Source organism: Petromyzon marinus, chromosome 25 (assembly GCF_048934315.1).
Source record: "Petromyzon marinus isolate PM22_M1 ecotype Great Lakes invasive population chromosome 25, UKy_Petmar_22M1.pri1.0, whole genome shotgun sequence".
In the NCBI taxonomy this organism is placed as follows: domain Eukaryota; kingdom Metazoa; phylum Chordata; class Hyperoartia; order Petromyzontiformes; family Petromyzontidae; genus Petromyzon; species Petromyzon marinus.
The window spans coordinates 2956781-2972210 of record NC_133691.1 but is presented as its reverse complement, the minus strand read 5'-3'; the positions used below and the strand labels follow the sequence as shown (position 1 = coordinate 2972210).

General features: G+C 51.1%; 1 long non-coding RNA gene across 1 annotated transcript; it reads left to right on the top strand.

Moving 5' to 3' along the window:
- Positions 1-1958: 1958 nt before the first annotated feature.
- On the top strand, positions 1959-5865 carry LOC142929127 (uncharacterized). The gene is made up of 2 exons (XR_012945289.1): positions 1959-2497; positions 4347-5865. It is a non-coding gene; the product is annotated as an uncharacterized LOC142929127 (long non-coding RNA).
- The last annotated feature ends 9565 nt before the right edge of the window (positions 5866-15430 follow it).

Here is a 15430-nt window from a genome sequence, read left to right as displayed (position 1 = left end):
TTTTTTGGGGGGGGGGGGGGGGAGCTCAATTATGCATTTATTTCTTGCACAGCCAGTGAGCTGTGACGTCAAATCTGTCACGTGACCCGTGCATGTGGAAGCGTAACGCATTGTAGTGTAGTGGTTAGCGCACTGTGTATGTGTCTGTGTCTGTCTGTGTCTGTGTGTGTGTGTCTGTGTGTGTGTGTGGAAGCGTAACGCATTGTAGTGTAGCGGTTAGCGCTACGCCGCGCTACGAACCCGGCGACCCAAGTTCGATTCCCGCTCACGGCCACCACCGGTGACGATTATTTTAACCGCTCCTGGGCCTCCCCTAGGTCGACTCAGCCTCAAACGAGTAACTGCTGTGGTGTGTGAACACCGCCACTGGGGAGACAAAGGCGGCCGGGCGTGGTGGATGCAAGCCCCGGGTGAAGCCGGGTAGTACAGCTCGTTGTTATATATTTTTCAGTGATTTGTTTACCTTTCCTGAACTTGGCACTTCTATCGTGCATGTTGTTGTGTTTGTTGTTGTAACATTCTCACCCCGTGCCCCTACTGGACATCTGTGAAAAGAGCTTTGCAGCTCATCGGATTCCTCCTGCAGTATAAATACATATTGTGATTCTGAGCAGTGTAGTACAGTCATAATCTAACTGTTCACCAGTTCCAATTTTTCTGCTTAGCTTGGGAGCTTCTGGCGAGATTGGGTGTGTTCAAAGAATACGAATTCCTACGGTCACGAAAGCTTTAAGTCAAATGATTATTATTTCTACGAGTTGAACTCATCGGAATCTGGGTGCAATCTTAACCCGATTATTTTTGTTCTTTTAAATCCTGGAGGGGGGAAAAAATAAAAAAACGAAAACCCATCACGCGTGTTACCGTGCACAGACTATCAGGGCTCCCAACACCGACGGCCAGTCTGCACTTAACACAAACGCGCATCACCCGGCGGCAAAGGGGGCCGGACGAGTGTGAACCCCGCGTGTCAACGAAGGCGTTTTAATTTGTTTGCTTTGTCTCCAAGGTCGGGAAAGTCGACTCCGTCCGTAAAGAGACGGCAGCGGCGGTGGGGGACGCGGGGGGGGGGGGACGCGCGGGGGGGGCGCGGGGGGGGGCGCTTGTTGGAATCGCACGACAGAGCGTCGCTTTTTCTCGTTGCGCACAAGTGCCACCGCTGTTTTTCCCTGGAAATTTCCGAGCGCCCCTGTGTGCGCGTGTGTGTGCGTGTGTGTGTGTGTTTGCGCGCGTGTGTGTGTGCGCGTGTGTGTGCGCGTGTGCGTGCGTGTGTGTGTGTGTGTGCGCGTGTGCGTGTGTGCGTGTGTGTTTGCGCGCGTGTGTGCGCGCGTGTGTGTGTGCGTGTGCGCGTGTGTGTGCGTGTGTGTGTGCGTGTGTGTGCGTGGGAGCGGTAGTGTAGCGGTTAGCGCGCTGCGCTATGAACCTGGCGACCCGGGTTCGATTCCCGCTAATGGCCAACACTAGTGACGATTATCTGAACCGGTCCCGGGCTTCCCCTAGGTAGACTCAGCCTCAAACGAGTACCTGGTGCGGTGTGTAAACATTGCCACTAGGGAGACAAAGGCGGTCGGGCGTGGCTGCTGGCCACCCATCCCCTCGTGTGCCGTTCCGGCTTTCATAGATGCTCGCTAACAGCACTTGCCCCTACAGTCTGTAAAGGCTATATGGAGGATCTTTGTGTGTGCGTGTGTGTGTGTGCGCGTGTGTGTGTGCGCGTGTGTGTGTGTGTGCGCGCGCGTGTGTGTGTGTGCGCGCGTGTGTGTGTGCGCGCGTGTGTGTGTGCGCGCGTGTGTGTGTGCGCGCGCGTGTGTGTGCGCGCGCGTGTGTGTGCGCGCGCGTGTGTGTGCGCGCGCGTGTGTGTGTGCGCGCGTGTGTGTGTGTGCGCGCGTGTGTGTGTGTGCGCGCGTGTGTGTGTGTGCGCGCGTGTGTGTGTGCGCGCGTGTGTGTGTGCGCGCGTGTGTGTGTGCGCGCGTGTGTCTGCGCGTGTGTGTGTGCGCGCGTGTGTGTCTGCGCGTGTGTGTCTGCGCGTGTGTGTGCGCGCGTGTGTGCGTGCGTGTGCGTCTGAAGAAGAAAAAACGGTCACACGGACAAATAAACACGCGAGGGGCTGCTGACATCGAGAGCGGGAAAGCGAAGGCAGCGAGAGAAAGAGAATGGGAGAAGTTGAGAGAGAGAGTCAATACAAACAGTGATTCTATCTACGTAAGAGTTGGTATCAGGCATATATATCTTCCAAGACGCCTGGGCAGCGTGGAGGAGTAGGCCAAAGTAACCCTCTCGAGCACGCACGTGCAGGGCCGTAGCCTTTACGTTTGTACTTGCGATGACTGCCATAATTGCGAATAAAAGGGGGCTCTGTCAAGCTCCCACGAGTGGAGGTCTGTCTCGTTACATTTTGCTTTACCGGTTGAAAACGTACGATGCGAAGGAAGTTCAACATACATCCTGTACATACATGTAAGCTCCGTGCCATGCCCGGGTTCGACAGGAGAATTCGGTAAGTCAATGTGAACCCCGCCTATTCCATCTGTATGGGATAGAGCGTTGCTCCTTCGCACGCGCGGGATTCCTCCGGGTGCTCCGGTTTCGTTCCACGCGTGAACATTCAATAATTGTCCGGTAACACCTTCATATATATATACAGGACCGCAAAGCTTGGAGGAAGAACGTGGCCCGGCTCAATGCCTTGTCTCTAGTTCCACCTCGCGCCTCCGAATCACTCTCTCTCCCTGAAGCAGAAGGTTAGTGCAGGAAGAAAATATCATGATTGTGCTGTACTTCTGTGCCTAACTAACCCACACTGACCAGCGTGGTGAAGTATGGTCAAGCAAAATCCCCACCACGATTCGAACGGCGTGGGATAGATGCTTAAGTTAAAAACGATTTTCTTTAGAACTGCGTTGTGTGTTTAGTTTGTTGTCCTTCCCCGGCACCCCCGATGACCGCGGTTAACTACGTACGGTGCGAAAGAATTTCAACACACACACACATTGGCAGGACGCCTGCGCGTGTACTTCGGAGTAGTGGAGAGTCGGCAGTTGTTTGAGCATAAAATAAGTAATATTTTTTTAAAAACTTCTTTTTTAAACACGCTTTTATGAAATGTACTAGTAATGGAATAACTCCACGATTCCAGGAAGTGGCCCCGAAGCTTGCCATCACGTAAGAGACCGTGGCCAATTACAGCCAACGTTAGTTGACCGTGGACAATTAGACCCAAGCCAAAACATAACATATAAAAAAGAATGTTTAAAAATAAACATTTTTTTTATTTTTTATGATAGAATATAGTATTGTCAGCAGTATGACATAAGTATACCAAGTTTTCAGTCGATACCACATTGGGAAGTGGGTTAAAATTGAGTTACAAGATTTGAGGATACAACAACGACAAAGACAACAACAACAACAGGCAGAGTGAGTTAATTAAAAGCGTGTAGTAATAATAATAAAAAAAACCTCCGCTCAGCTTGATGTCCCCCGTGCGAGCCGCGTGAGGCACCAACGCGTTCGCCACGAACATACATTCCCACGCTCGTGGTCGACGCTGGGTTTGTGTCCGACCGAGTCGCATCTTCACTCGTTTTGTTTCAAAAACGACAGGCTCATGTGTTGTTTTTCTTTTTTACGTGCAGGCTAAGAGCCCCCAACACATCAATGTACAGAGCGAGATCGACGACAAACCCAGTTTAACTCGCTGTAGGGCTTTCACGACTCACATCATCCATAATGCAGGGTTGTTTTATTTGGGGGTTAGATCGCGTCAATATAAATGTGTCGTTAAACCCGCCACCACCCGACGCAGCCAATTAGTAGGGTCTGTCATGTAAACAGAACATGCCAATTCGTTACTAGTACAGCACTAACCGCTGTGTTGGAGAGCCAAGCCACAACATTTCGCCAGTAATCACAACCGGCATCGTCAGGCGAGAGCCAGATTTGTGGAGGAATGCTCCTGCTTCGTCCCCTAAACGACAAACCCGATACAAACCATAGACACGTGCACGTAGAAAACGAACCGATTGTTCAATCGAAGTGGGACTCCAAATCGTTGGCAGATGATGGCATCCCTGAGTCGCCGGGAGTGGAATCGTACACGCGCGTTGCATTAAGCCCATGAGGTCGCGTGGCCGTTCGGTTTTGTACAACGTACTTTGTTCTGTACGTGTAAACATATTTTTATATATATACATTATATGTAATTCTATATTATTTATAAAGATGAGAAGGGCTCATCATGTATATTGATTGACTACACAGACGCCGAAGTTACATGCATTATTGATCGGTCCCAAGAGTAATTTTATATTTTTCCTAAATCTGTCTCTGCGTGTGACTTCTGGCAGGAGGGAGCCCTTGCCCTCCGTGCTGCTGCTGCTGCTGGGTTCTGGTGATACCGCGCGTTGCTCTGCACGAGGTCTGCCGTACGCGGCCACGGAGAGGTGGACATGAATCTTGCTGCCAAAGTGGTGGTGTGGGTGCAGGGAGGCAGTGGGTGGAGCGGTGATGCAGCTGTTTGCGCTACATACCCCGTCGGTCCCCGAGTTCTATTCCCAATTCACGGCCATCAAACATTAGTGACGAAAACCTGAACCGTTCCTGGGCTTCCCCCTAGGTCGACTCAGCCTCAAAATGAATATCTGGTGCGGTGTGTAAACATCGCCACTGGAGAGACAAAGGTGGGTCCTGTCCACCCACCCCTTCGTGTGCCGTGCGGGCCTCCCTCCATCGGTGCTGCTCGCTAACAGCACTTGCCCCAAGAATATGTTAAGGCTATACAGGGGGATATTTGCCTTCGAATGGAGGCAGGGATAGGAGGAGGTGGGTGACGAGAGGCAGGGGAGCGTTTCGGGGAGGCACTGCTGGCTGGCAAAGGAGGCTGGGGTGTGTGCAGAGTTCCCTGTGGAGAGGGCGCACGGTGGGGGTGCAGAAGCGAGGGGTGAGGATCTTGGAGTGACGCCCGTATTCCATGCGTGTGCGGTTTCTGGGAAACGTTGGTGGCTCTCCCTGTGCAGCCAGCAGATTGTGAGCGATGATTGGTCTGGAGACCCCTGCCCCCCCCCCCCCGCAGTGAGGGAGCTGATCTTCAACGATGCTGCCGATAAGGGGGACTCGTGTCCACGCGCGATACGACGACGATTGTATCAAAGGCGACCCGCGTGGCATCCAGAGGAAGGCTTCCCACCACGACATGAGGTCGCTACCACGAATCAGCGATTTTCCCTCCTCCCTCCCTCCAACCACCACCACCACCACCCTCCTCAAGCCTCCAACTCACCCCTACAGCAACCAAGCCCCATCCATCCCAAGCCCTACATTTGTTTTCTCGGCACCAGCAGAAAAAAATATCCGAACATGACAACAACAATGAAAATAGCAGCAACGTTTCGTTGAGTTGTTATTTTATTTCGATACCGTTGTTTGGCGACTACATTTAAATGCATGCGTCACCACGTTTTTTTTTTAAAGGAGGATACGCATAACTAAAGAAAATAATGAGAATTTAAATAATAAATAAGAATGACCTGAAGGATCATTGGTTTTGTAACAACAGTCATATACTCATACCTACACTTGTTTTTAATTACGAATGTGTTGTACAGCTCTTTGTCCATCCACTGCTGGATGGCGTGTTCCCCAGGCTGCGTCAGTTATGGGGGTTAATTTTGACCAGACTTCACCACACAGTGCAGCGCGGATTGATGAATGGGTGGGAACAGCACCGGTTCAGATACGACTCGCCACTGATGTTAGCCGTGCTCTGTTGCCCGGTTCATACCGCGGGGGGCTAATCACTGCGCCACTGTTCCACGCCTAAATAATAAAAAATAACAACAGGAAGAGTAAAAGTCTCTCCTTCATACATCTACGAGAGCCTTGCTGAGTCTCAAGACGCTTTTTCACGATTGTTGTTTTGCCAGTCGCATTGACGAGTGTTGCTGCTGCGACTGTTGTCGTTCTGCTGTGTGTCTGTGTGTCTGTCTGTGTGCGTGAGCGCTAATGGAGCTAAGAGGCTGCGTCGTGTCGCTACCCCCCCCCCCCGTCTGTAAGAGCCCTGCTCCGACCGCGACGAAACTCACCGAACCGCTTACCGACACCACTGCCGATATCGATTACGATTTGTTGTGGGTACTTTTGCCCGCGATAGACTTTTAAATACTATTTTTTATGTGAATGTCATGGTGCGTACCAGCACGCCTGGCGCGCGTGCGTGCGTTAGACGCGAGCGAGCTGGGGGTGGAGGCAAAGGCGTAGCCCTGCGACTGCTTGCTCACCCCACAGCTGGTGGAAGGGCCTCGACTCAAGCGAGTTCGAGAAAGCTCCTTTAAGACGCTGATCTTGGCCTACTCTTCCACGCTGGCCAGACGTCTTGGAAGACGTGGGAGTGCCCACGCTATATCCCACCGGCCTGCCCATCGACTGCTTGGAGTTTTTCCTTTGATAACAAAACGAAAAACAATCGAGGCTCACTTAAACGGCTGGCTTGGCAGCTTTCTCACAAATTCCCTGCCACGCCGAGCGCAGGGCAATAGTTTATGCGCTGTGTTTTTGATGCGTCCGCGCACGCGTGAGTGTATTTCACAGCAAGCATGAAAGCAACAACGTGCCATAATTGAACGGCTATAGCCAGGCTTACCTATTGCTACAGAGGTGGCGTTTAGGGACGTGTTCAGGTCAGCCCGAAGGAATGTCGAGGGTTGGTGTTTGCGTCTTAAACTCTCGCAGGACAATATTTTGTTCACTGGCCTTTGGTCAGTCCAGAATGAGTCCTGATCTCACCTCGTCACGTCTCGTCACACCATCTCGGAAGCTAAGGAAGGTTGTATTTGGGTAGTGCTTGGATGAGTGGCAAACATGCAGGGGTTATAGGCTACTGCTGCTGCGAGTATGGTAAACCAAGTGTCATACTGTACTACGCCCCAACGTCTATACTCCCTGCCTTCACCAGTCCACACTGGGTAGCGTGGTGAAGTATGGTCAAATGACTCCCAAGATCTGCATGGGAAAGGGGGGCCCTAAATTCAGCAGTGGATCGACAAAAGTGTTGCCACCTCGCATCTCAGTAGGTTAAGTAGCTTCAGAAATCCACCTGTGATCCACCAACCCTTGCTTCCAAAGCGCCGGATCATTGGCGTGAAACCTTGCCACCGACGCCACCGCCTCGCCGTGAGGAGGCCCTCATCCAGCAGTGGATCGACGAAAGGGGCCGCACGGTGTTACCCCGATTTTCGTCTCCTCCCTTAACGTCGTTTCGCAGGCACGTCGTCACTTTATTTTAAATGAAGTTAATAATTATTAATACCTCGACCCACACTTACGTCGCTGGCAGCATCATCCATTACCTCTATCGTTATCCGTCGCCTCTTCGGCCATCGCCTCCACCACCGCCACCACCTACCGTGTACATCGCTTTGATCGACGTCGTTTCAATATACGTCATCTCGCCTTTCAGAAACGCTTCCCCGGCGTGAACCCGGGGTATTACTGTACATGTACAAGACGAGTTCAAGGTCGTGAAGTGTACGCGCATGTAGTTTTTGGTTTTGTTTATTTTTACCAGGTAAGGCCCACTGAGCTACGTAGCTTTTTCTTTAGAAGTGACCTGGCCGCAAATGGTAGCTCAACGAAGTGGCTTATCACGTGGATATTTGTAGCAGCCAAAGACTCTAAACGTGTGGTGACGTTGATTCTAAATGTGGAGGGGGAAAACCCCGGAAGACCTAGAGAAAAATCCAAGCGACCACGAAGAGAGAGACACCGCCAACTCCAAATACACCGCAGGCGTCAGGGTCGTGATCGAACCCACGACCTCCTGCATACCAGGCGAGGTAGTTAACATCTGGACACCGCGGCGCCTCTTACTATCTTCAGTGTCACGGTCACAGCAAGGATCCCACATCAATGGCCACGAACGTGAGGCGCCAAAGCGCCACCGCAGTCCGTAATTGCAGGTGGCGGCTGGCTCTGTGGCAAGAGCAACTCGTGTGTGAATTAAGAGTTTAACAATATCAGGGGTGGCCAACCTGTAACAGACCAAGAGCCAAAAGGTAGCCGTGAGTTCTGTGAAGAACCAAGTGTATGTATATACAGTGAGGGAAAAAAGTATTTGATCCCCTGCTGATTTTGTACGTTTGCCCACTGACAATGAAATGATCAGTCTATAATTTTAATGGTAGGGGTATTTGAACAGTGAGAGACAGAACAAGAAAATCCAGAAAAACGCATGTCAAAAATGTTATAAATTGATTTGCATTTTAATGAGGGAAATGAGTATATGACCCTCTGCAAAACATGACTTAGTACTTGGTGGCAAAACCCTTGTTGGCAATCACAGAGGTCAGACGTTTCTTGTAGTTGGCCACCAGGTTTGCACACATCTCAGGAGGGATTTTGTCCCACTCCTCTTTGCAGATCTTCTCCAAGTCATTAAGGTTTCGAGGCTGACGTTTGGCAACTCGAACCTTCAGCTCCCTTCACAGATTTTCTATGGGATTAAGGTCTGGAGACTGGCTAGGCCACTCCAGGACCTTAATGTGCTTCTTCTTGAGCCACTCCTTTGTTGCCTTGGCCGTGTGTTTTGGGTCATTGTCATGCTGGAATACCCATCCACGACCCATTTTCAATGCCCTGGCTGAGGGAAGGAGGTTCTCATCCAAGATTTGACGATACATGGCCCCGTCCATCGTCCCTTTGATGCCGTGAAGTTGTCCTGTCCCCTTAGCAGAAAAACACCCCCAAAGCACAATGTTTCCACCTCCATGTTTGACGGTGGGGATGGTGTTCTTGGGGTCATAGGCAGCATTCCTCCTCCTCCAAACACGGCGAGTTGAGTTGATGTCAAAGAGCTCCATTTTGGTCTCATCTGACCACAACACTTTCACCCAGTTGTCCTCTGAATCATTCAGATGTTCATTGGCAAACTTCAGACGGGCATGTATATGTGCTTTCTTGAGCAGGGGGACCTTGCGGGCGCTGCAGGATTTCAGTCCTTCACGGCGTAGTGTGTTACCATTTGTTTTCTTGGTGACTATGGTCCCAGCTGCCTTGAGATCATTGACAAGATCCTCCCGTGTAGTTCTGGGCTGATTCCTCACCGTTCTCATGATCATTGCAACTCCACGAGGCGAGATCTTGCATGGAGCCCCAGGCCGAGGGAGATTGACAGTTCTTTTGTGTTTCTTCCATTTGCGCATAATCGCACCAACTGTTGTCACCTTCTCACCATGCTGCTTGACAATTGTCTTGTAGCCCATTCCAGCATTGTGTAGGTCTACAATCTTGTCCCTGACATCCTTGGATAGCTGTTTGGTCTTGGCCATAGTGGAGAGTTTGGAATCTGATTGATTGATTGCTTCTGTGGACAGGTGTCTTTTATACACGTAACAAGCTGAGATTAGGAGCACTCCCTTTAAAAGTGTGCTCCTAATCTCAGCTCATTACCTGTATAAAAGACACCTGGGAGCCAGAAATCTTTCTGATTGAGAGGGGGTCAAATACTTATTTCCATTGTTAAAATGCAAATCAATTTATAACAGTTTTGACATGCGTTTTTCTGGATTTTTCTGTTGTTATTCTCTCTCACTGTCCAAATAAACCTACCATTAAAATAATAGACTGATCATTTCTTTGTCAGTGGGCAAACGTACAAAATCAGCAGGGGATCAAATACTTTTTTTCCCTCACTGTATATAAAGCGTTTATTTTTATATACTTGGTTCTTTCGGTAAAGTCACGTAGAAGGGAAACGATAAAATAATAAAAAAATATATATTTTTAGTGACATGGGCGGAGTTTGCGAGATGGTGGGACACGGGGGGGGGGGGGGGGGGCAACTCCCCGCCCAAACGGGACACCTTAATCAATTTATTTCCAGTAGTTTACAATAAAGAAAAAAATAGATGTATGTACCCGCGATTCCTAATGAGAGGGACAAAGCGAACCCCTGCCCGCCCCTTCCCCCACCGAATATAGAAGTGAAACTCCGCCTGGAGCACGCGAGGCGTTCATCGTTCTGCGCTACTCCTGTGACGCTGCGCCCCAAGCTGGGCAGAGCCTCGCCATGCGGGTGGATTCACGTTGCTGCACGCGGCTCGGGAGGCTGCGCTCGGCCACCGCCGGGTTGAAATCGACAGCCGATTGCACGTGGCGTGTGCATTGTTCGCTCGACGCGGTTGCCCGCGTCGGTGTGCGAGCGCGCTGCGTTTGGTGCGTGCCGTCTGTGCGACGCGTTACGAATCGGGTGCGTCGTGATGCAACACGGGCGGCGGCGGCGGTGGTGGTGGAGGAGGAGGAGGAGCGGTGGTGCTGCGGTTGGCGCACTGGCGCCGCGGGTTTCCGCCGTCAGAGTGCGATGCCCGGCCACGGCTAACGTGAGTCTGGCGAGTCGTAACACTATTGACCCGGGGCTTTCAATTCCACATTGAGCAACCCGATGTGAGTCTAACGAGCCCGCACACATACCCCAGACACGGCGTGGAAAGGCCTTCATCCAGCAGTGGATTAACAAATGGCGAACAAATAATAGTATTAGTACTGCTACCATGAACTAAATGTAGTTATAGCTATTTCTTTATGGTTGTTGTTACAACAGCAGCGATGGATTCGGTTCTCATAACACTTCGCGCATGGGCTGCTATGCATAGCCCTGTGACTAAGCCTCATGATAACCACACTGACACCCTAATGATGATGATGCTGAGAATAATAATAATAATGGCGGTGTTGAAACAACCAAACTCACTGAGATGCGAGATGGCAGCTCCATTGTCATTCCACTGCTAGATTCGGGCCTCTTTATGCCATGCAGTTCGTGGAAGTTTGTTGGGGGGGTTAGATCTGACTGTTCGCCTGATGATGCTAGTTGTAATTGCTGGCGAAACGTCGTACTCAGAATGGAAATGTTGTGGATTTGCTCTCCAAAACACCGGTGTGCGGTACTAGTAACGAATCGGCATGTTCTGTTTACGTGACAAACCTTACTAATTGGCTGTGTCGGGTGGTGGCGGGTTTAACGACACATTGATATTCGCGCGATCTTACCTAAAAAGAGAAACCTCTTATGGATGGACCATAATTCCCCAAGCTGTCCGGTGGCGTTCGTGAAGGCAGGGAGCATCTAAGTTGCATCGTAGTACAGTGCAACAATTTATTTGGCCGTACTACCCTTTGATGATGACAAAGTAAACCCGCAGCAGCAGCCTATAACACCTGCATGTCGGTCACCCATCCAAGCACTACCCAAAACTCAACCTTCCTTAGCTTCCAAGATGATGTGACGAGACGTGGCGAGGTGAGATCGGGACTCGTTTTGGATGCACAAAAGGCAAATTAACAACCGACCGCCCTGCAGAATGTAACAAACTACTTCCCTGCAGAATGTAACAAACTACCTCCCTGCAGAATGTAACAAACTACCTCCCTGCAGAATGTAACAAGACAACAAGACTGAAGTAAATGGAGCTCGACATTCCTTCGGGCTGACCTGAACACGTCCCTAAACGCCACCTCTGTAGCAATAGGTAAGCCTGGCTATAGCCGTTCAATTATGGCGCGTTGTTGCTTTCATGCTTGCTGTGAAATACACTCACGCGTGCGCGGACGCATCAAAAACACAGCGCATAGACTATTGCCCTGCGCTCGGCGTGGCAGGGAATTTGTGACAAAGCTGCCAAGCCAGCCATTTTAGTGAGCCTCGATTGTTTTTTTTTGTTATCAAAGTAAAACTCCACGCAGTCGATCGGTAGGCAGGTCCCGTGTGGTGGAACAAAGTGTGGGCACTCCCACTTAATCCAAGACGTCTGGACAGCGTGCAAGAGTAGGCCAAGATCATCGTCTTAAAGGAGCTTTCTCGAACTCGCTTGAGTCGAGGCCCTTCCACCAGCTGTGGGGTGAGCAAGCAGTCGCAGGGCTGCGCCTTTGCCTTCACCCCCAGCTCGCTCGCTCGCGGTCTAACGCACGCAAGCGCTCCAGGCGTGCTGGTACTCACCATGACATTCACATTTGCACTTTTTTTTAGATAAACAATGAACTCGTTTTCAAATGTCTGTCGCGGCCAAATGTACCCACGACAAATGTGCTCGGATGTAGTGGAGAGATAAAAGGAGAGACTTTTACTCTTCTTGTTGTTGTTATTATTATTTTTATTATTTGGGCGTGGAGTCGTGGCGCAGTGATTAGCCCCCCGCGGTTATAACCCAGCAACCTTGCACGGCTAACATCAGTGGCGAGTGGTATCTGAAACTGTTCTGTTCCCACTCCACCAATCCGCACTGCACTGTGTGGTGAAGTATGGTCAAATCAACCCCCATAACTGACGCATCGTGGGGAACACTCCATCCAGCAGTGGATGGACAAAGAGCTGTACAACACATTCGTAAATGCACGTGTAACTATGAGTTAATGACTGTTGTTACAAAAGCAATGATCCTTTAGGTCATTGACATTTTATTATTCACATTCTCATTATCTTCTTAAGTCATGCGTAGCCTGTAGACTCCTTTAAAAAAAGAAACGCGGTGACGCATGCATTTAAATGTAGTCGCCAAACAACGGTATCGAAATAAAATAGCAACTCAACGAAACGTTGCTGCTATTTTCATTGTTGTTGTCATGTTCAGATATATATTAAAAAAAAATATGCTGGCGCCGAGAAAACAAATGTGGGGCTTGGCTGGTGGAGGGGTGAGTTGGAGGCTTGAGGAGGGTGGTGGTGGTGGTGGTGGTTGGAGGGAGGGAGGAGGGAAAATCGCTGATTCGTGGCAGCGACCTCATGTCGTGGTGGGAAGCCTTCCTCTGGATTCCACGCGGGTCGCCTTTGACACAATCGTCGTCGTATCGCGCGTGGACACGAGTCCCCCTTATCGGCGGCATCGTTGAAGATCAGCTCCCTCACTGCGGGGAGGGCAGGGGTCTCCAGACCAATCATCGCTCACAATCTGCTGGCTGCACAGGGAGAGCCACCAACGTTTCCCAGAAACCGCACACGCATGGAATACGGGCGTCACTCCAAGATCCTCACCCCTCGCTTCTGCACCCCCACCGTGCGCCCTCTCCACAGGGAACTCTGCACACACCCCAGCCTCCTTGCCACCCTCTCCTGTATCATGTGCCTCCCTCCCCTGCCTCTCTGCACTCACCCCCTGTCACCCCTGCCTCCAGAAGGACAAGTGATTTGGCGAGCACCCTATGAAGGCCCCCACGTCACGCGAGGGGGTGGGTAGCCAACACCACGCCCGACCGCCTTTGTCTCCCTACCGGCGATGTTTACACACCGTACCAGGTCCTCGTTGAGGCTGAGATGACCTAGGGGAGGCCCAGGACCGGTTCAGATACTGTATTCGTCACCGGTGTTGGCCGTGAGTGGGAATCGAACTGGGGTCGCCGGAGTTCGTGTCGCAGCGTAGCGCGAACCGCTGCATCACCGCTCCACCCACTGCCTCCCTGCACGCACCCCACCACCACCACTTTGGCCGCAAGATTCATGTCCACCTCTCCGTGGCCGCGTACGGCGGACCTCGTGCAGAGCAACGCGCGGTACCACCAGAACCCAGCAGCAGCAGCAGCACGGAGGGCAAGGGCTCCCTCCTGCCAGAAGTCACACGCAGAGACAGATTTAGGAAAACGAGATGTTGTTAATGCCTCTTTGGGATCGATCACTGATGCGTGCGCTTTTGGCGTCTATGAAATAAATCTAAATGCACGACCCCATATTTCCATGTGTATATATATATCTCCACGTACAAAGAAAAGTCTGTTTAATACAACCCATCGGCCCCATAGCCTTCTGGGAGTAAATTTTCTGAGCAACATAGGTTCAATACGCGCAGAACTTTGGTCAATCCACTGCTGGATGAGGGCTTCCCTCCACGCCGTGGAAGTCATGGGATGAAGGGGGGGGGAGTTATTAACCATATTTCACGTTATTCTGAGCGGCTTGGTGAAGTTGGGGGAGCATAGATGATGACGCATAGGGGTACGGTACAACAATGGATGTTTGCTGCACTGCCCCTCTTCTGCTACCCACAGCGTAGACCCACGGCGGCCTATAACACCCCTTAGGCACGTTGGTCAAATATCCAGGCACTATTTGAGCTCACCGTGCACAGCGTTCTGCTCGGAGCGAGACAATTGCCCGGCCCAACAAAAAGGCGGGTATCGAACCACACACCCCTATGCGTCCTCAGAGGTCAACGCAGACTCACTCAGGTGCCAATACTGCGGGTAAACATATGTTTTGGTATTCATTCATTTCTGGCGCGTGGTCTTGTTCCAGTGATTGTGAACGCGGAGAAGAGGCGGCCATCATAGACGTGGGCGCACAGAAGCGCAGTGCAAAATGTCACGAAAGCCATCGACTCCGTCAAAGACAAATACGTGTTGAACTTCTTTAGCACCGCACGTTTTCAACCGTGCTTATCGGAGGAAATATCGCCCGTATAGCCTGAACAGACTTTTTGGGCAAGTTCTGTTAGCGAGTTGCGCGCCTATGGTGGCTAGCACGGCACACGAGTGGGGGGTGGCCAGCACCACGCCCGACTCGCCTTTGTCTCCCCAGTGGGCGATCTTTGACGACCCGAAACTTGGTACTCGTTTAAGGCCGAGTCGCCCTAGGGGAGGCCCGGGAACCGTCACGCAACACAACCAGCAAACCGTGGGAACAACCGAATCTCGGGCAAGCCAGTGCTAGACTCTCAGCCCGGGTGACGAACCCTTATTTGCAGCTTAGGGGATCAAGAGCAGTCATTTGAGGGCCCCGTGGATTAATGCCAGAAGTAACATTATGACATCACTAATTGTGTAGGTTGACAGCGTGGGGCGTGATGCAATGGTTGGTTGCTGGGTGGCTGCTCCATCCACCACTACCAGCGGCAGCGCCGTCAGTAAGTTGTCACGCGGGAGTTGTTGGTGGGTGCCAGAATCAGGTAGCCGGGGTTTCGAAGCGCAGCCGCGCTAACCACTGCGCTACCGTTCCCCACACACACACACGCACAAAACGTACACAGCTACGAATCGTGCGTGTTATAACACACACACACGCACGTGTATAACGTTGATTTTTTTTTTCTATACGGGCTCTCTAGAATCAGGCATTCGTACGCGTGAAATATATTTCTCTTTTTTTATTCAAATCGCACAGGCGCAGGGTAAAGAAATGAGTTGGAGATAGGCTCCTAAATTAATGCAGATAGGCAACCCGACTAAGATAAGAGTCTCTTGTAGTCGTGATCACACACGCACACGCGCGCGCTCGTATCGCCAGTGTGTGCTTGTGTGTGTGTGTGTCATTTCTGAGAAAGACGAGAACGCTTGCTCAATGACTGCCGATCCAAGCAGCAGATAGACGATGTCTGCCCGTGCCTACGGTTTACATACAAACGACAAAGTTCACCCGTATATCCCAAATATACTTTTGGAGCAAGTGCTCTGAGAA